Consider the following 20,832-nt stretch of genomic DNA (forward strand, 5'->3'; position numbering starts at 1 on the left):
GAATCAACTTCCTGTGATGCAAGCTGTACTTCCTGTCACAAATCCAAGGCAAGTACCAAGAAATCCTGAGGTGTATCTTTAGGACCCTAGGCAGCACTGGAAAGATTACGATACAGTTCAGTTGCATCCATCACTTCACAGTAGGATCTTAAAATTCTCAGCTTTGGTAATGTCATGGTACTATTTCCTTCCATCTAACTCCAAGGGCTTGTTCCAGGGGTAATTGCTTTAACCACTGCTTCCATTACTTCAAGGTTCTGCATAGCCCCTTCATGGTCTTGTTCCTATCTGCACTAGAAAAACTTCATCCAACCTTCTGATTCAAACAGCCAATCTATCCTGTCACTTTGAACTCCATTTGTAGCTGGGGTGCACACTGCAGAGCTCGTACTGCTGTGTTTCTCTCGCTGGGATTGCATTCTCTCCTGTTTTCCTCCTTAGTGGCCGACTGGTTAGGTCCAGTGACAGAGACTTGATTAATATATCTAATTAGAGCTAACCAGGTCTTTCCTATAGCTCTGCTTCAATTCTCTCCTGAAACATTTAAGTGATCACAAATAACGAGATCTTCACTCTATAGCTGGTAAAACTGCCTCTCTAGCTGTATGCGTATATTTCCCAGCTCAGCACTAGCCATCTTTGTTTCCTGTGCTCAGTACATCCCCTGCACTACGCCTACTTGCAGGTGCTAGATGTGTAGATTTTTAGGTTCTGTTCTCTGGAGGGATTGTTTTCCAGCTTCAGGGACCAGAAGCTCACAACCCCTCCTGGCTGGCTTGCCAAAGTGTAACGTATCTCAAAATGCAGATCCTGTCCTCTGAAAACACAGAATACTTTATTATTTTAGTCAATACAAACATACAGCATGTGCCTGTAACAGGGCTCCAAAATCATGGGGTTTGTCCCCATGCCACAGCAAGGAGACAGGGAGTGTCTAAAAATTACCATCTCTGGGGACACATTGGGGTTTTTTCCAAAAAGTTCAACCACCGTGCACTCCCTTTGGTGTGTGCCTTACAATTCCAGGAGTAGGGAATGCAGGGTACTATTGGAATGTGCATACTACACATGGAGTATGAATGTGGTTCCCCCTTGTGTAGGCCAACACACCTTTTGTGTTTTCTTTTGGTGTCCTTGACTGATGCCCACATCTAAGCCAATCCCTTTGCCAGGCTCCTGCTCCATTCAGAGGACTTTCTGAACTATATGTGGTTGTTTTCACTTTGTTTGAGGAAAAGGATAGCATAGTCCTAAATAAGTATAGCCAAATAATGTCATATGATAAAAACCATGGTGGATGCTGTACAGCTTAATACGCTTAGAGCGGGGACTGGAACATCAGGAAACACATTCTGTTCCCAATTCAGTTTGACATTGGGCAAGTCAGTTAACATCTGAGAGCTAAAACCCACAGAGATAATACCCACCTTTATGTAAAGTACTTTGAGAGAATTACATCTCAAATATTATTGTTGGGATGGTGCCATTTTATTGTGAATTACTATGGCTGATATGAATAAATGTGATAAGCATGAGTTTGGTATGACTTGGTACGTCTGAATTTGCTAGAGGATTCTGGGGGCAGGATTCTCTTAGCATCAGACAGTTGGTGTGGAAATTTACTGAAAGTGCTGAAATTGCACTTGAATGGTTAATAAAGGCTCTGTGTGTGTGTATGTTTCAACATTGACTTTTGGAATATATCAGCCGAGAACCAGCTCATCAGGTAAAGAAAATGTAAAAACATGCTATCAGTGAGCTTGTCAAAATGACCCCTCTGAATGGCATCACGCTAAGGGCTCAAGTGAATGTTTGATGAGAGGGTAAACATCAATTGATATTTCGTCTGTCTCCGTTTTGCAGCCCCCTTCTAAAATATTAATTAGAGAAAACCAGTAATGAAATATGCCCTGGAACTCCTTTGAGAACAAAAGGTATAAATGCTAAGCAGAGTAAATTAGCTAGTTCCCCAATTAACATCAGAAGGACTCCATGACGCTGTAAGACAGAAGGCCTTGGGGTAACCAGGACCCTGATACAAGGAACTTTTGTAGGTCTTTTGAACCAGAAGGCCTCAGGGTAACAAGACCCTGCTTCAGGGGACATTTGACAGACCAAGTACCTGAGAGGGGAGAAGAAGAGAAGAAAAGAAGTCTCCATCTAGGACTGGTAGTTAGACCTGCTTTGTTTGCCAACCAGGCTACTGTGTAAGGCCAGCAATGTTACTGAGATTTTATGTTTGGGGAATTGAGGCTTATTAGGGAGATGTGTATTCTATAACCCTTACCGCTTTTGTGATTCCTTCTCAAATAAATTACTCAAATAAATTAAGCATACTGTTTCTGAATTTTCACTGGTACCAGTAACAACCCGCCCAGCTGTGGGCCATTAAAGATCCGTTTCAACAATTATTATATATACAACATGCGATTACTAGGATGGTAGTTACAATATAATAATGAGTTGCCTGACTGATCTATGGTGTCGAAGATTCTGGGCAATCACCAAGTATAAAGAGGTTTGGTTTGCACTGTCTGGGTTTCCTTTCCTAGCACTGTCATTGTTCAAATAGAAGGGCCCAATCCTAAAGGGAATTCTTGGTCAAAAACGATAAGGCTCCATTTTTGTTTGTAGATAACCAAACAAACTCCTTAGTCATGCATTTTTCCCTCATATTTTTTACTTTCAAAAAATTAAATTACAGTACAAATTTCTACCCTTCCTTTATAATCTCCCCATTTCTAAGCAGAGACTTCACAGCAGGATATTGTAAGGCTGACGCATCTTAGTAAGATTTCTACAAACTACAGTGGTTATGATATGAAAATAACAAAGAAGGAATACTTTAGACGCCCCCATCCTTTTCTATACACGATTAAAAAGCCATCGCAGGCTTCTCAATGCATTAACAAAGTGAGTTGTATTGTGGTGAAGGGACATGCTAGCCATTACTGATTTATGCTGTGAAGTTGTAGCAATGTTGGTCCCAGGATATTAGAGACACAAAGTGGGTGAGGTAATATCTTGTATTGGACCAGCTTCTGTTGGTGAGAGAAACAAGCTTTCGCGCTTATCTCATACATGAAGAAGAGCTCTGTGTAAGCTCTAAAGCTCGTCTCTCTCACCAACAGAAGCTGGTCCAATAAAAGATATTACCTCACCCACCTTGTCTCTCTGATAGATTTATGTCAAACATGAAAGAAGAACTTCCTGGACAGGGCTTTTCTGTTGCCAAATGAGTTTTGCTGGGATCTGGAGGCAAGAGATGAACAGAAAAGGTTGGAAAATGCCCTAAGTTATGCAACAATTGGTATAAAAGTTGCTCTATGTTTCAACAGAAGGTTCTGTCTTTCTTCAGTCACAGTCCTTCACTTACTTTGGTTTCCAAAACTCATTTTTCAACTCTGTTATTCTAATTTTCCTTTTTCTTGAAATTAGATTTGGTTTACAGACTTTAAAAGCTTGTGTATCCCTCCAGCTTAGGGAGGCTGAGAATATGGGGAAATATTGATCAATGCCTTGGCCAGGTAACCTGGGGTGCGGAAGGATAGACCCTTCTCCTTTCTAGTGCCAGAGCACATGGGAGGCATTTATACTTAAACACCAACAAGCCAGGGGCCAATGCAAAAGCTGTAACTCTCAAGCTGGGTCCAAGGAAAACAGTGTGAGGAATCCCAGAATTGGGAGCAAGGGGCTAGCTTTACAGCTGGCTGATGCCTCTTCCCAGCAGAGGGGACAGCCCCATCTTTTGTATCTGACTTTGGCTAGTAGGCTTCATTCTCTGGTTATTAGATGTTTGTTAGATTTTCCAAGCCTTAGCTATGGATGTTGGGGTGGGCAGGAGAAAGAGGGAGAAAGTGATGGAATAAGCAACAAAAAATAAGTCTCTGCAGGGAAATGTATAATGCAGGGAAAGGGAGAGAGCAAGAGAAGATTTACAGCATGCTGGAATGTTTAGTTTGTTTGGGAAATTACTGCCACTTGAACTAATAAGTTCACTTTAGATGGGAAATAATGTCCTCAGCTTCAGGAGTTCTCTCTGACCATTGCTAACAAAGTAGTAAAAATCCACGGAATAGTGTTTTCCATTGTGAACCTGAAGCAGTTTGATACATACATGGGCAGCTGATCAAAACTGCTGAATTCACATGTTATTGTTTACAATTGGAATCTTTTCTTTGCACTCAAATATAATAAAAAATAAAATACACTCTATGGTACAAGATATATATAGAAAAAGCCTTGAATTTCCATCTATATGTTCAAAGTAATAAAGTTTATAACTTTGTCAAAGTAAATGGTGGATTCTCTGTAACTTGGAAGTCATTAAATCATGATTTGACAACTTCAGTAACTCAGCCAGAGGTTGTGGGTCTATTGCAGTAGTGGGTGAGTGAGGTTCTGTGCCCTGGAATGTACAGGAGGTCAGACTAGAGGATCTGACCTTAAAATCTGAGTCAACGGCCTTGTTTTCCCATAGGTGGGGAAGGGGGTGCAGCAGTCTAAATTACTCTTCTGAAAGAAAAGCTGAGAAATCAAAATGAGGGTGGGAGACAGATCAGGTGTTATCTGAGATGTTTGCGGATTGTTACCGCATGCTGCTAGCAATGGCATAATTCACAATATGTCTCTGAAATCTGCCACACCGGCACTAATTTCAGGGTAGAGGGAAACAGTGGCTATTCTATTAACAGAGGATTACCAGCTACATTGTTTGACCTTGTAGTAGCTGAAAATATGTTCAAACATATCCCAAGACAAGCCATGAAGAGTAGCATAATGGAGAGTTGGAATCACCTTAGGCAAAAAACTCTACAAACCTTTATACAAACACACACCCAGATGAGTTATGTTATGCATGTTATGAAAAATAAATCTTCTACATAAACTGATTTCTGCTGCTGTTACTGGCACTTGGAGCATATCTTTTTAAAAATAAAGTATATTCAGTGCTTTTTAAAGACAGCTAGTTTTAAGCCCAAATTGATTTTTTTTTAAACATACAAACAAAACGTTTGTTTTACATGATCAGTTCTCTCTGAGAAAACCATGGCCACCAAGCTCTGTAGCTTGGAAGGGTCAGTCAGGATGAGAAGGTATATTCCCTGAAGGAATTATGTACAAAAGCTGTGACAAAGTAATGTTAGCCTACTTACTCTAACATAATGACTGTAAATGTAACCAACTAACAGTGCTATGTGCCTACTGACAAAAACATATGGGAATTTCAAAGAGAATAATCTTCAACTTATTAAAAATATCACCCCACACAAAGCTGGAATGGTTGGATTGGAGGGCATCTCTTTTCTATGGAAAAGGAATCAACCAAAGCCTAATTTACCTCCTTCTATCTTAAAGGCCAGGACCATCAGTTCTTACACCAAGGACATAGGGCCTAACCCAACTCCCACGGAAACAGACAGAATCTTTCCACTGACATTAATACGAGTTGGATCAAACCCTTAGTGAGATGTTTTTCCCCAACCTATCTTTAACAATTTATATATGTTTTAATCTGCCATTTAATGTATATTTTAAACTCATAATTACTTAATAAGCTGAAGGATTCTGCTACAGAAGACCACTTCCACTGATGAATGCTTGCTGTAACTTACAATGCTTTGTCAAGATGCAGGTACTGAACCAGGTAAATGTACAGGAAATAGTTTGTTGGAACACTTGCCATTTCTGCTTAGGTGGAAAATGTAGCTCTGCTAAAAAAAAAACCTGGGACATATCTAAGAGGTGCTCTTTTCTCCTTTGGGTACTTGGCTTCTGATCCAAAAGATGGAAAATACGTTCCTGTATTCAATGAAAAGCAGAGTTCAGTGTATATAAGGTCCAGGAAGAGATTAAGTTCTGCTGTATCTTTGTTATAGTAGAGACTGGTAGTGGCTACATAGTTTGTGTTGTGTTTATAAAAGGGCTTATAATGGGATAAAAATCCTGGGCGTCTATCGTAAATGTTTAACAAGAAGTGTTTGAAACTGAGCTCTGCCTGATATTTGTCCATGACACTTTTTCCTTTGTCAGCAGATCTCTTCACAAAAGTTAGTGGAGAGGTGAATGGTGAACAGATGTGGTGCAATGGGTAATGTTTTTAAAATATGGATTTAGGATCATTTTTAGCCATTGTTTGTCATAAGGAAACATTACTCACCCTATGCAGTAACTGTACTTCTTTTAGATGTGTCCCCTTATAGATGTTTCACTTCAGATGTGCACGTGCTGTAAGGTCAGAGGCCTTTTCCTGCAGTCATATTGTAAGGTCTGAGATTCTTCTCCCCCTCCCCCCGCATCCATATTAGAAGAGCAGCAGCCATGAGCCAAGACACAGGAAGTCACATCCTCACATTCCTTCTAAATTACTGTATATACTCATTCATAAGCCAAATTTTTTTAGTAAAAAAGGGAAGCACCAGAGACAGGGGTCAGCTTATGAACGGGTATAGAGAAGGAGAGGTGGGACACAGCCCCTCCCCCAAACAGAGGGAACAAGGAGAGGCAGCACAGCCAGCAGAGACAGAAGGGAAGAGGCGGGGCCAGAGTCTCTCCGCTTCTGGCCACGCTGTTCTCCCCCCAGCCTCCAAAGGAGCTGCAGCTCCGGGGCTGGCAGGCTGCAGCCGTGGTGCTCGGCCCCACCCCCCAGAGCAGGTTGTGGCCATGCCGCCCGGGTGCCGGGGCACGCTGCAGCCACGCTGCCCAGACCAGCCCGCTGGAACATGCTGCGGCCGCACCACCGAGTCTGGCCCGCCGGAGCACCTCCAGCCAGGTCAGAGACTTCCTCCCCTGGCCCTCCCCAGATAAGGTGGAAAGGGATGGGATGGGGAGAGTGTGGGGGTCATGTGAGGGGTGGTCACAGGGGTTCTCAAACTGACTCCCCTCAAACTTTTGTACTGGTGACCCCTTTCACATAGAAAGCCTCTGAGTGCGACCCCCCTTATAAATTAAAAACACTTTTTTATATATTTAATACCATTATAAATGCTGAAGGCAAAGCGGGGTTTGGGGTGGAGGCTGACAACTCGCAACCCCCCATGTAATAACCTCACAACCCCCTGAGGGGTCCCGACCCCCAGTTTGAGAACTCCTGCCGTAGGAGAAGGGAGCTTTGGAACAGGATCCAAAACTGAAGACAGTACTGCAGAGGCATGTGCTGCATCTGATCTGAAAACACACTTAGAGCCGAGATAGGCCAAAGGGAAGCACTCAGTACTGTAAATGATCTTGGCCTATGTAGAACTGTAGGTACTTCCTGTGCAATGGGTGTATAGTTATATGGAAGGAGGCATCTCATAGGCAGAGGGATGAAAATGAATCCACTTCCTCTGGAGAAGGACTTATAGTTGCTAAAGTAAACATCCTGAACTTTTCAAGCTTCACAAACTTGTTCAGTTGTCTTAGAATTAAGATCAGCCTCCAGCCTCCGTACTTCTTTGGTACTAGGAAATATTTTTAGTAGAACCCCCAGTCCCTGTAAGGGGAAGGGACCAGTTCTATTGCTTCTAGCTGAAGAAGAGAGTCCACATCCTGCCTTATTAGAAGCACGTGAGAGGGTCAGGGAAGTGGGATGGAAGAGAGGGAGTGCCAAAAACTGGATGGTGTAGCACAATGTTATGACATCCAAGAATCATTGGTCCATGGTGATCCACTCCCTAGCCTGATGGAAATGGACAAGTCAGTCCCTAAAGGGCAGGACATGGGCTAAAGGACACACAACTATAAAATCACAGGAGTGGGAGAATTTGAATCCTTGACCAACCCATCAAAACTGCTGTTTAGATGATGCCTTGGTGGTCGTGGAGGGCGGTTAGGCAGCCTCTTCCTCTAAAACCTCTCTCTCTTTCTGGGGGGTTCCCATGGGACTTTGGTACTCCAAGAACTGAGCATGGCATGACCTCTGGGCAGTCAGTGACCTACTGAAACATTTCTTGCTCATGTGTGTGTAATCTGGGTTAAAACATCTGACGAAGGGAGCAAGCTTGTTGGTGGATAAATGAGAGATGACGAAAACAGCATGTGCTCACCTCACCAATTGTGTTGAGCCTTGTGATTGGGCAAACCCTGGGGCATGGAAGGCTGTCTAAGCCAATTGGAGGGGAGATGAGAGGAGGACTGCTCTATCTGAAGGGAGCATGGGTGATCCCCTGCCTGGTGTGTTGCCTATTTTGCCCTGAAAAAGGTTTGCCAAACTACTCTGGGAGAGAGCAACTGGTCTTGGAAACACTGAGGGGCCCCCTACACCGTGGGGTCTTTTCCCACATAAGTAATGCCTGTTGTTGCCACAGAGAGGTTTGCCCCCTGGGCAAATCAGCACCCTCATCACCTCACCACACTCAAGCAGCTTCAGGCTGCAATGCTTCATCAAGGTATGCGGGTTCCTCTACGTTAGGGAACCCACTAGTATGGAATAAACTGAATTTGTGAATCCAAAAAAAATCAACCCTGGTGATTGTTTTTTGCGAGTATATGCTGTTACTGATGTATCCTCTCCAAATCCATCTTCCCCTTCCTTTATATGCTTCCTCTATATTTTACCCTTGTAAATAAAGTGTACATTGATTGTTAGTTCATCCATTATGGAGGTATCAGAAGAGTATATGTATGAGATATAAGGCTAGGCATAATGGTAAGTACTGGGTCAGGGATAACTGAAACCAGAGAGGCAGCTTGTGGGTGGAGGGATAGAGGATGTGCAATTGTACGTGGCTTAACTTTTCATTTCCTTGCTTCTGCAATGTTACATTGTGACTGTAGAAACCTTAACTACTGCACAACAACTTTTTTTGGATTAATGGAAATATAGAGTATGCCTGCTCTATTGACAATATTCCTAGCTCTGACACTATGCTAGCTGAATTAATTGCATCTAGAACTATTCCTTTGAAAGGAAAGAAAAATTTTACCTTGGGGCCTGAATGGAGGTTGTGCCTACAAGAGTATAGTACTGAACTGAGTTTCCATATGGGACACATGACAGAGGAAAAGATCAAATTATGGCTCTTAAAAGCCTTGACATGAGTGAGCGAAATGGTAATCAGCAGCTTCCTTGAGAAGTGTCTCTGTGACTTGGTGTTGCCTCTTGCTGTTAAAGTGCTCCATGTGGTTGTTCTCCTGAACACATTTGGATTCTGACTACTCATTTTGTAAATTGTGTTGGCAACTTAACCAGCCTGTTATGAAATTGTAGTTTTCAAAAGCAAAACAACAGTTGTCTACCCATTGGAACAAGGAAACTGCCTCTCAGTGTAGCTGGGCGCACCATGCATACGTTTTCAAGCGTTGCTTTGCTGTCAGACACCATGAGAAAGTATCGCACTACCATTTAACTCCTTTTTTTGATATCCATAAAAGGGGAACACTTTCCCACAAATTCTACTAAATTAATTTTTTTTATTAAAATAACGTTTAAAATCTAACTATGGATCCTGGATTTTGTTTCCATATATTTCTTTCCATTTTTTTTTGTAAAACTACTCTTATCCTTCATTCCTATTGTAATGCTGAACTCTCTCCTACGATTGCTTCCCCCACCCCATTTTCCTTCTTATTCCTTATTTCTTTTTTTACCCAGTGTATTTTGCAGTTTCAGTAATTTCATATTACCCCTTAGTTTTGTTTCTTCTCTGCCCTCAGTTCTTCCTGCACTTGCTGTGAGTCTCACTCCCCGTCCTCTCACATAAATTCCTTCTATAGATTTATGTCTGGATCAAACACACTTGCAGAAAATCTCACGCTTTTTCCTTGGGGTTTATAAGTTACTGCACCTTTGTCATTTTTATCCTCCTTTTTATCGCAAATCACATTATAGATCTCGGTTTAGAGATTCACATCCTTATTGGTATGGGCTGCCATTAGAGCATGAGATGCTGTCTGTCCTCTAAGTTATCCCTCCAAGTCAGGAAGTAAGTAAATTCACAGCACTGAGGCGAAACCACAGCTGTCCCCTTCTGCATCTGTCAGGCCAGTGCTCTTATACAATCTTCTTTTCCTGTCCATGCTAGCCAGAGATGTACAGAAAACCAGGCTGCCAGGTATTGTAGAATATGGCAATGTTTCACAAACTGTGGATCGTGACTCACCAGTGGGTCATGGAAAGGTTCTAGATGGGTAAATCCAGCCCTGGACGTGGCGATCAAACACTGGACCTAGACCAGGGGTCTCAAACTGAAATGACCACGAGGGCCACATGAGGACTAGTGCATTGGCCCGAGGACTGCATCACTGAAACTCCCCCCCTCGCTGCCCCTGGTCCTGCCCCCACTCCACCCCTTCCATGAGGCCTCGCCCCTGCCCCATCTCTTCTCCACCTCCTCCTCCAAGCGGTTTTAATAAAATATATACACTCAGTAAAGCCCCCCCCCCACTGCACTGGGCTGCACCACCATTCCACCCCTGCTCTGCCTCTTCCAGGGGTGGCAGGTTTGTAGAAATTTTGGTGGTGCCCATAACCTGCTCCCACCTGCCTAAGGCTCTGGGAGGGAGTTTGGATGGGGGAAAGGATCTGGGGTGCAGACTCTGGGATGGAGTTTGGGTGCTGGGTGCAGGCTCTGGGCTGGGGCAGGGGTGAGGGCTGTGGGACTGGGGATGAGGGGTTTGGGGCATTGGAGAGACTCGGGGCATTGGAGAGGCTCAGGACTAGGGCAGAAGGGCAGGGGAAGGGCAGCCTGCCCTGGCCCTTGTGGAGGGGAGCACTAGGACCCTGCAGCAGCAGGTGATGCCGGAAGCTGGCAGAGCGGAGCGGAGTCAGCATGAGTTGCAGGCTCCGGGCGGTGAGGGGGCAGCAAGTGAGGCCGGGGGACACTCGGGGGAGGTGCATGGGGGCAGCTGGCGGAGAGACCCGGCCCCAAACATTGGGGAGCAGCGCCCGGGGAGCTTAGCTGCCACATAAAATAACTCAGGGGGGCGGGGGTGAGGGGAGTTTGGGCAGTGACAGGAAGTAACTGGGGGGGGGGGGGAAAGCAGGGAGCTCTGCGGGTCGCAGGGAGGCGGGCCATGTGTTTGAGACCCCACACCTAGACAAACATACACTTCTCCTGGCCCAATGCAGAAGGGAGGCCTCCAGAGTGGTGGGGGTGGTTAGGAGAGCGAGCCCGCACTCACCTGCATTGATGGCTCCTGGCTCCTAGGGCTGGGCCTGGCTCCCCATTCCAAATGTTGTGACTTGGTGCACCACTCAGACACTGCAACCCCGTGTGCCTGACTGCAATGCCTGGAGCTGCTCCCAGCCCTGTAGGACAAGACCTACCACTGTGGGGATGAGTGCAGGGCATGTTTGCTCTCCAACCCACCTCCAACCTGTCTTTCCCTCTGCATCGGGCCAGGATTAGGGTTGTGGGTCTCTCTCTCTCACACGCACGACAAAATGCAGTTGGTGGGTCGCCTTACTAAAAAATTTGGGAAGCAGTGATTGTGTGCGCGCACATGTGCGGGGCACATGTTGTAGCAACTACAGAATTCTTTGCATTTCTAAACTACAAATATCCTTGTCCAGAAATCTGAGGCTTCACCACTGCTGAAACATACATTTCCAACTGAAAAGCAGCATACCACACTACTGGAGTTAACTACAACAGCTACTTGTACCTGATGGACCATGCCTTGGGCCCATCACACCCCTGAAGGTGCTGTAAGGAAGGCAGCAGCCCTAAGGTAAGGATTGGTGGACATGGCTTTCACAGAAGAATTTTACAACATTTGAATAAATATTATCCTGACTGTCCATATTTAAATGAACACAGTTTATTTAATCATGCTGCTGAAATGCTGTGAACTAAGACTGCATTAGTGCAAATGAAACAGAATTTGAACATGACCATTTTGTGTTCATTGGCCCAATTAAGGAAAAGTAACCCACAGCATAAATGTTGAAAAGATTTTTCTTTTTTCAGAAATTTCGCTGTTAATAATTGAAGATGTTAGTAGCAATCATTAAAAAAATGTGCTAGTGTTTTAAAAAAACTTACAGGTTACACAAATTATTCTAGCACCAACAGTCCTTTATGCCCAATGAACAAACAATAAAAGTGCCTGTAACAACAAAATAGCAAGACTATTTATGGCATGGTGTATAATAAAAGTGTATATTACAACTAAATAGTAAGATTATTGGTTGCATGGTTAAAAAAATAATCACACTTAGTTTATAAGGTCTTTTATATTGACAGAATACTTTTCAAATATTAAAGCAACAGTTTTGAAAATTATGTAGTGACGTTATTAAGCAACGCGAAGTACAAGAGCGACAGACATATCCAAGACAAAAGACCTGGTAGTAATGGGGGGACTTTAACTACCCAGATATCCGTTGGAAATGTTCTTAGAATGGATTGGGGACAACTTTTTGTTTCAGAAAGTGGAGGAAGCAATCGGGGAGGCAGCCATTTTAGACTTGATTCTAACCAACAGAGAGGAACTGGTTGCGAATCTGAAGGTGGAAGACAATTTGGGTGAAAGTGATCATGAAATGATGATTTCATGATTTTAAGGAAAGGAAGGAGTGAGAACGGCAGAAGAAGAAAAATGGCTTCAAAAAAGCAGATTTTAGCAAACTCAGAGAACTTGTAGGTTAGATCCCATGGAAAGAAAATCTAAGCAACAGAGAAGTTCAAGGAGAGATGGCAGTTTCTTAAAGAGACAGTATTAACGGCACCACTGCAAACTATCCCAATGCATAGGAAAGATAGAAAGGACAGTCAGAGGCCAATATGGCTCCATCAGGAGCTCTTTAATGACCTGAAAAGGAATCCTGTAGTAAGTGGAAACATGGATGAATTGCTAAGGAGAACAAAAGAATAGCACAAGCACGTGGGGACAAAACCAGAAAGGCTAAGGCACAAAATGAGTTACAACTAGCAAGGGACAGAAAAGGTAATAAGAAGAGGTTCTTTAAATACCTTAGGACAGGGGTAGTTAATAGGCAGAAATTTTTTGCTAAAAAGGTTAATGGCGATCAGATACTCAACACAATTAATATTAACAAGAAGGTGGAAGGAATGAAAGCCAAAACAGGGAAAGAACAGAATATTTAGATAAGTCCAATGTATTCAAGTTGGCAGGATCTGATGAAATTCAACCTAGGATACTTAAGGAACAAGCTGAAGCAATCTTAACCATTAGCTATTATCTTTCAGATTCATGGAGGAAGAGAGAGGTCCCAGAAGACTGGGAAAGGGCAAACATGGTACCTATCTTTAAAAAGGAGAACAAAGAGGATCTGGGGAATTATAGAACGGTCAGCCTAACTTCGATATCTAGAAAGATACTAGAACAAATGATTTAACAACCAATTTGTAAGCAGCTAGAAGATAACAGGGGAAATTACTAGTTAAACTGGAGAAGATGGGGATTAAAATGGGGATTGAAAGGTGGATAAGGAACTAATTTAAGGGGTGACTACAGCAGGTCATACTGAAAGGTGACCTGTCAGGCTGGAGGGAGGTTACTCGGGGAGTTCCTTAGGGATCCGTCTTGGGACCAATCTTATTTAACATTTTTATTAATGACTTTGGCACAAAAAGTGGGAGCGTGCTAATAAAATTTGCAGATGACACGAAGTTGGGAGGTATTGCCAACATGGAGGAGGACTGGAATATCATACAAAAAGATCTGTATCGCTTTGTAAACTGGAATAATAGAAATGGGATAAAATTTAATAGTGCAAAGTGCAAGTTCATGCACTCAGGGATTAACAACGAGAGTTGTTGCTATAAACTGGGGACGTATCAGTTGGAAGCAACAGAGGAGGAGAAAGACCTCGGTGTATTAGTTGATCACAGGATGACTATGAGCTACCATTGTGATACAGCTGTCAAAAAAGACTAATGCAGTCCTAGAATACATCAGGCGAGATATTTCCAGTACAGACAGGGAAGTGTTATTGCTGTTATACAAGGCACTGGTGAGACCTCATCTGGAATACTGTGTTCAATTCTGGTCTCCCATGTTTAAGAAAGATTAATTCAAAATGGAACAGGTGCAGTAAAGGGTTACTAAGATGATCAGAGGAATGGAAAACCTAACTTATGAGGTGAGACTCAAAGAGCTTGGCCCATTTAGCCTAACCAAAAGAAGGCTGAGGGAAGATATGATTGCTCTCTATAAATCCATCAGAGGGATAAATACCAGGGAGAAAAAGAAGTTATTTAAGTTAAGTGCCAATGTGGACACAAGAACAAATGGATATGAACTGGCCATCAACAAGTTTAGGCTTGGAATTAGATGAAGGTTTCTAACCATCAGAGGAGTGAAGTTCTGGAACAGCTTTCCAAGGGGAGCAGTGGGGGCAAAAAAACCTAACTGGCTTCAAGACTGAGCTTGATAAGTTTATGGAGGGGATGGTATGATGAGACTGCCTACAATGGCATGTAGCTGATCTGTGACTGCTAGCAGCAACTATCTCTAACGGCCAGAGATGAGACTCTAGATGAGGAGGGCGCTGAGTTACTACAGAGAATTCTTTCCCAGGAGTCTGGCTGGTGGGTCTTGCCCACATGCTCAGGGTCTAACTGATCGCCATGTTTGGGGTCAGGAAGGAATTTTCCTCCAGTCAGATTGCCAAAAACCCTGTGGGGTTTTCACCTTCCTCTGCAGTGGGGGCATGAGTCACTTGAAGGTTTAAACTGGTGTAAATAGCAGATTCTCTGTAATTTGAAATCTTTAAATCATGATTTGAGGGCTTCAGCAACTCAGGCAGAAGTTATGAGTCTATTACAGGAATGGATGGGTGAGGTTCTGTGGACTAGAGGATCATGATGGTCCCTTCTGACCTTAAAGTTTATGAGAAAAGCAAAAATACTCTATCAAAGACTATCTGGTCTTTATACCACACATACTATCCCATGTCAGGTCTTTAAGTATACATGTAACAAAGATATACTGGCACCTGCAGCCTCATTCTGTTAAGATTTTAAAACTACAACTCTGTGGCTCTAGACTTTTCTTTTCTTAATATTTGTTTTTAGCTCTCAAACCCTTTCCAGTAAGAGACTTTACATAATGTCCTTCAAATTAAGTAGTCTAGGTTAACCCTATTAGCATAAAAAAGTGTCAATTGAAATGGAATTCAATGAGGCAAGTCAAGCTCAGTATAAAGGACAGTATCAATAACATACACAACTCCATTTAAATAGCATATCGTTTTTAGGCACGAATACAAAACTAGTGGAAAACAAAACCATGCCTCAAACTTTAAATCATAGAGCAACAGATATTCAAAGTCTTTGTTAAATGTGAATCTGAAAAGAGTTCACAGAAACACCGCCAGGATCAGAGTTCTTACACAGCCAGTACCAGAAAAGCCAAGAAAGGCTACGAACAGCATCAGCAAGTTTAAAAAAAAAAAAAAAAAAGCAGCGATCAACCTACTTCTTTATGGATTGCTCAGTTCCAAGAGCCTCTATTTACTCTACAGAGTTTGAAACAGATTGATTAAAACTTCATTCCTAGTAACAGCAGGGACTTTTCCAATGCCTATAAGAGACAAAAAGCTCAGAGACCCAATTTCCCAACAATTGTACTCAACTTGTAATTGTGGAGTACTTCCAGCTGTCTACAGAGCTACTTCCATCACAGTGGGGAAGCATGCATTATTGAAGCAATCCTACCTTCTTAAAAAGTTTTGATTGCACATGCCTCCACCTGCAAGCAGGCTCCCTTATATACCTGAGCCTGTTTGTATTGCTGAACAAGAACTGACGCCTACACAAGAGTCTGTGTGCGTGGGCTGGTGTATGCAAATTCAACTATGATCAAGTATGCTGACAAATAAATCAGAGTGGTAGCACACACAAAGAAGGACAGTGCCAAAGTACAAACATTTAAAGAAAATGTCGACTAAAGCTCTTAGAACCATTGAGGACTTTTAGGCAGAGTTAGGTCGTAATGGGCAAGGGAGTGACATTGCCAAGATGATAAAGTGGAATTTCAATACTGAGCCTTTAGAAATTATCATGGCTTCACTTTAGCCTTGAAGAAAAATTAGTCTAGTGGGGGTCTGCTTTATATCTATTACTGTATCAGGTCAAGGTTTTTATTCCTTCAAAGACTTAAAGAAGAGCTATAGTCTAGACCGGGGGGCACATTTTCAAGAGCTCAGCACCCAAAACCTCCCATTCGGACACTTATGGCCAGATTTTCAGAAGAGCTCAGCCCAGTGGATACAGAGCTCTTTTGAAAATCTGGCTACTTATATTTTGGTGCCTGAATGGTGGGTCCTTTGAAATCCAAACATATTGGAATAGCAGATGAAAAACTATACATACCCTGGGACCAAGGAGCTATATTCTCAAACTATTTTTTCAAACAAATATTGAGGTAACCAAACAATCCACCAAGAACTATAATTGCTCCACATTACACTGGAGTTTAGTCAGTCATCAGATAAAGCAACAGCCTCTTTGTGGAGGCTAGAACATTAGGAGGAAGATTTTGTGTTGATCTGTGTGGATGATGACGGGGTGCTGTGGTAAGGAGCTATATATGTTTTCGAAGAACTGTTGCAGTTGGGTCAAGTAATCCACCATCCGTGTAGTCTTCCTCATACAACGAATGAAACTGTTGCATGCAAATTAACTGTAGAGTAAGGGTGGTGATTGGTTGAGTTACCACTGATATCTCAATGGTCAAGGCATTGGCATAGATACATGGCACAAACACACACTTTACTGTAGCTGTACAGTGTACACCACACAGATATAATTCATAAAGTCAGAATGGCTGAGAACTTAAAAACGGGATAGTAACAGACAGCCAATCCCAGTGATGATTGAACCTGAATATGCTGAACAAAAAGAGCTCTTAGCCATGCTTGTAGCTGTTTCCATCGCTTCACACTGAATCAGACATTTTAGATTTCAGAGTGACAGACAGATGATAATTCTGGAATCTTATATAAATCATGCATACATAACACCTTTTAAATTGCCTAAACTAAAGAACAGATACACTATAAGCAACCCCTAGCTACCACACTCAGACAGGCTTGGGGAGGGGCAGGGGAGAGAGAAAGGGTATGTACTTAATATGTGAGTACACTAACATACTGGAATATTGGCAAAACTTCATGAAGGGACATCTGGTATGTATTCCAAATTTACTTAGTTATCAGTAAAAACATAAAAAAAGATTTAAAATGCATAAATACTACAACATGGGGAGGGGGGACATATTTTCTAGACTACCTGAAAACAGATACATTAGCAGCAATTTTCTAAATTAATTTATATAAACTCACAATATGTAGTAGAAACAACAATGGAGCCTGAAATCCACACCTTCAGAATTACACAGTTGAAGTTTGTTTTATTTTTATCTCCAAGAAAAAACAAAATGCTGGTGCACCTTACCAAGTCATTTGTATACTTCTGCTAAATCATAAGATTGTACTGATACAAAGGTCTGCAAGTCAGCATATGTAAATTAGCAGGAAATGAAATATAAATGTTTTAAGAAATAATCCCTCATGGACAAACCCAACTCTGTTTGGTGGTGGCTTGGGGCGAACAATGAGTTCTGGGATCAGCTACTGCCATTGGTGTTCAGGTTCTGTGGGGAGCTCCTGAAAGCTGTCCACAGTGTGTCCAGTAAGTCTAACACAGTGCCAGCTTTGAAAGCCTTGAGGGCAAAAACCTTCAGACTGCTAGCCTCAAAACTCCCATGTAGGCCTGTCAGTGCAGATCACTCTGGCACAGGCCCGCCATTATGATACATCCTAAAGGTGCAGTTTAACAGCCTCAAAACATCCAGCTGAGCCGACAAGACTCAGGATGCTTCAGGATCAATGTTCCCTCTAATTTTTTACATCCATGTGCAGAATGAATGTTATGTGCACCAATATGGAGGTGATGTGTGGCAGTGGTGGGGCTGAAGGGTTCAGAGTGTGGGAGGCGTCTCAGGGCTGGGGCAGAGGTTTGGGGTGCAGAGATGTGAGGGCTCTGGCTGGGGGTGTGGGCTCTGGGGTGGGACCAGGGATGAGGGGTTTGGGGTGCAGGCAGCTCCGGGGCCAGAGGAGAGGCGCCTCTCCCGGGCCGCAGCAGCTCCGGGGCCGGGGCTAGGGGAGAGGCGCCTCTCCCAGGCCGCAGCAACTCTGCGGCTGGGGCCGGGGGAGAGGCACCTCTCCCCATCTGCACAGCCCTTGATAGCTTGCTGCGCGGCCATGCAGCTTAGAGGGAACTTAGTTCACGTTGCACTGAAATCACACACACTTGGGTTTATACTCCTCAAGTGAGCCTGATGGGGGAACCCTCGAATAGCTCGAAAGTACCAAATCTGTTTGTTCCAGAAGGGAGAGTCTTGCACCCCATCTGTACTGCAAGTACAACAATGCCCAACGCCACCTATCACTCATTCCACTACAAGAGTGGTGGCACAATGTCACTTGCTGGAATCAAGGATTAGAACTTTGAGCTCTGATTAGGAGCATGGACTCAAGAGTGAGTACCTTCTTCAATTAATACTCCTAAAACTCCTTGGAGAATTCAAGTTTGTTCCAGGATATGGAAAACTGACATCCGCTAAGGGGAAACAATCTTACTGTATTTTTCCTTTGGCAGTGCAAATTCCCACCTGAAATATCCACAGCTCCAACAAGAAACCTATGGCAAGTCTTGATCTGGACCCACAAAAACAGTCACTTACCCCTTTGATCACAATTATATATGAGATGAATAATTTTTCCAGGGCTCTTAAAGACCATCAGGCCACTGACTTTAGGGGAAAGGGACACTCTCTGTGAGCCTGAGCTCCTCAAAGGCAGGAGAGAGCAGGTGATGCAGTTTCACCTTCATGTAGAGTAACTAATAGTTTTCATCTGGTGGGAAATTTTTTGGTGTATAAGTCTCCCTTTCTTAGGAACTTTGGAGAAAAGCGAGTAACAATTTCTGTTCAATACTGTAGCTGACAGAAGAATTAACCCTGCAATAGGCATTTGACTTTGAATTTAAAGCCTGCTTTTTGCCTATTCCTACAAAGCAATATTAAAAATTTTGTAAACATATTTACAATTTTCTAAAGGTTACCCAAATTCAAAGTTAAGATATCAAAATTCAATGCAGAAGGTTCTTTTAAACCTATCAATGTTTCTCCGCAGTCTGATAAATTATGTATATTTGGGTCATCTTGCAGCTATACAGATTTAATATTTTGTGATTTTGGGACTAAACTTTCAAAGCAACTAACAGGATGTGTTCTAGATCTAAAATGGTATACCAATATCAAAAGTAGTACAGTAGAAACAGTAGACATCTAGTAGTAGCCCTTAGAGTTGTATATGAGAATAGAAATAAGATGTCATTCTATTTCATTTTTATTCTCTTTGGTAAAATTAAGTTACTATACTATATTCAAAATGAAATGAAAGGCCATTAATATGGGGAGAGAAGCAACCTTTATGCTACTCTAGGCATCAAGTTGTCTTTACGAACATTTCTATGATATTAATTGGTAAAACTCCTCTTTTCTATCTCTTACAGGCTTTATATAGCATTCATCACCCTAGCATCTAAGTGTTTCTGCACCATTACTTCCAGATACACCATTTTAAATTGGATTTGAAAATTAATCCAGTTTATCATGTGAATTCTTCTTTGCACAAAGTACATGATCACGGTGAATAAGTATCTACATAGGAAGATTTCTGATAGTAGAGAACTCTTTAATCTGGCAGACAAAGACCCAAACAAATTTAATGGCTTTAAACTGAATCTAGACAAATTCAGACTAGAAATAAAATAAAATGGCCAGAAGAGCTCAGTGTAAGTGTCTCTCTTTCACCAACAGAAGTTGGTCCCATAAAAGATATTATCTCACCCACCCTGTGCATGTCAGAAATAAAATGTACAATTTTAACAGGGAGGGTAATTAGCTATTGAAACAATTCATCTAGGGATGTGGTGGATTCGCCCATCACTTGAGGTCTAAAAGAGATGCTCTAGTTCAACTACACATTATTAGCTTGATGCAAGAATTCACTGGGTGAAATTCTACAGTCCACATTATGCAGGTGGTCAGACTACATGATCATATTGGCCTTGTCTAGCCTTAAACCTATGAGTCTACTTAGTTTATCAGAAGAGAAGAGATGACCATCAGTCTTTAAACATATAGACAGGGAAAAGATACTCAATTTTAGGGAAATCTATATTTCCTACATACATTCACTATGCAGGAACAACTTCTGCTCACCTGGTAAGTTTAACAGTCACAGAAATCAGATATGGAAGGGATCTTTTAAGTCATAATGTGTAGCTTGTTAATGAAGGATTATTACTAACTGTATCTTGTCACAGCAGTGAACCCTATATTTAAAGACTTAGGCAGCTTTCCATTATAAACCTTATTTTTGTGTTCCCCCTCACTCTTTTTATAGCTCAAGTCCCTTTGTGCTGCTAAAGCAGTATACAAAGACAAATTCTTAGCACTGAAAATGGCATGAGAAAGATGAGGGAAAAAGTCAATTTGGACCCAGTTTTCAAGAAATTAAACATCAGAAACTGTGTGTGTAATTGGGATTGCTTAAAGAGGGAAATAAATTTCAAAGTCTCCTTAGTATTTAAAAGAAGAGCAGCAAAAATGTTTGATTATTGCTATAAAAAATGAGATTATAAATTATGACACAAATTATGTACAAAAATGTTTGATTACTCTAAAGATCTTTTCCAGCACAACTAAAGGGGGAACAGTCGGAAATCTCTCCCGTGCAGCTGAAACACCTTTGGCAATGAGTTCTTGAAGAAGTCTTTTTCACAGGCAACTCAAGTTACAGTTATCTAACACTTGCCATTATATATCCCTGATTTCAGTTGTTTATAACTTTGCCAAACTTTACAATACCAG

General features: G+C 42.2%; 1 protein-coding gene and 1 long non-coding RNA gene across 2 annotated transcripts in view; one reads left to right on the forward strand and one right to left on the reverse strand.

Annotated features, from left to right (window-relative positions):
- Positions 1-20,832, reverse strand: part of C9H3orf70 (chromosome 9 C3orf70 homolog) — a 39,165-nt gene that overhangs the window by 11,351 nt on the left and 6,982 nt on the right. The gene's annotated exons all lie outside the window — the stretch shown is intronic.
- LOC135973337 (uncharacterized) lies at positions 11,515-19,605 on the forward strand. The gene is made up of 3 exons (XR_010590145.1): positions 11,515-11,652; positions 13,134-13,183; positions 19,470-19,605. It is a non-coding gene; the product is annotated as an uncharacterized LOC135973337 (long non-coding RNA).

The sequence above is a fragment of the Chrysemys picta genome, chromosome 9, assembly GCF_011386835.1.
Source record: "Chrysemys picta bellii isolate R12L10 chromosome 9, ASM1138683v2, whole genome shotgun sequence".
Taxonomy (NCBI): domain Eukaryota; kingdom Metazoa; phylum Chordata; order Testudines; family Emydidae; genus Chrysemys; species Chrysemys picta.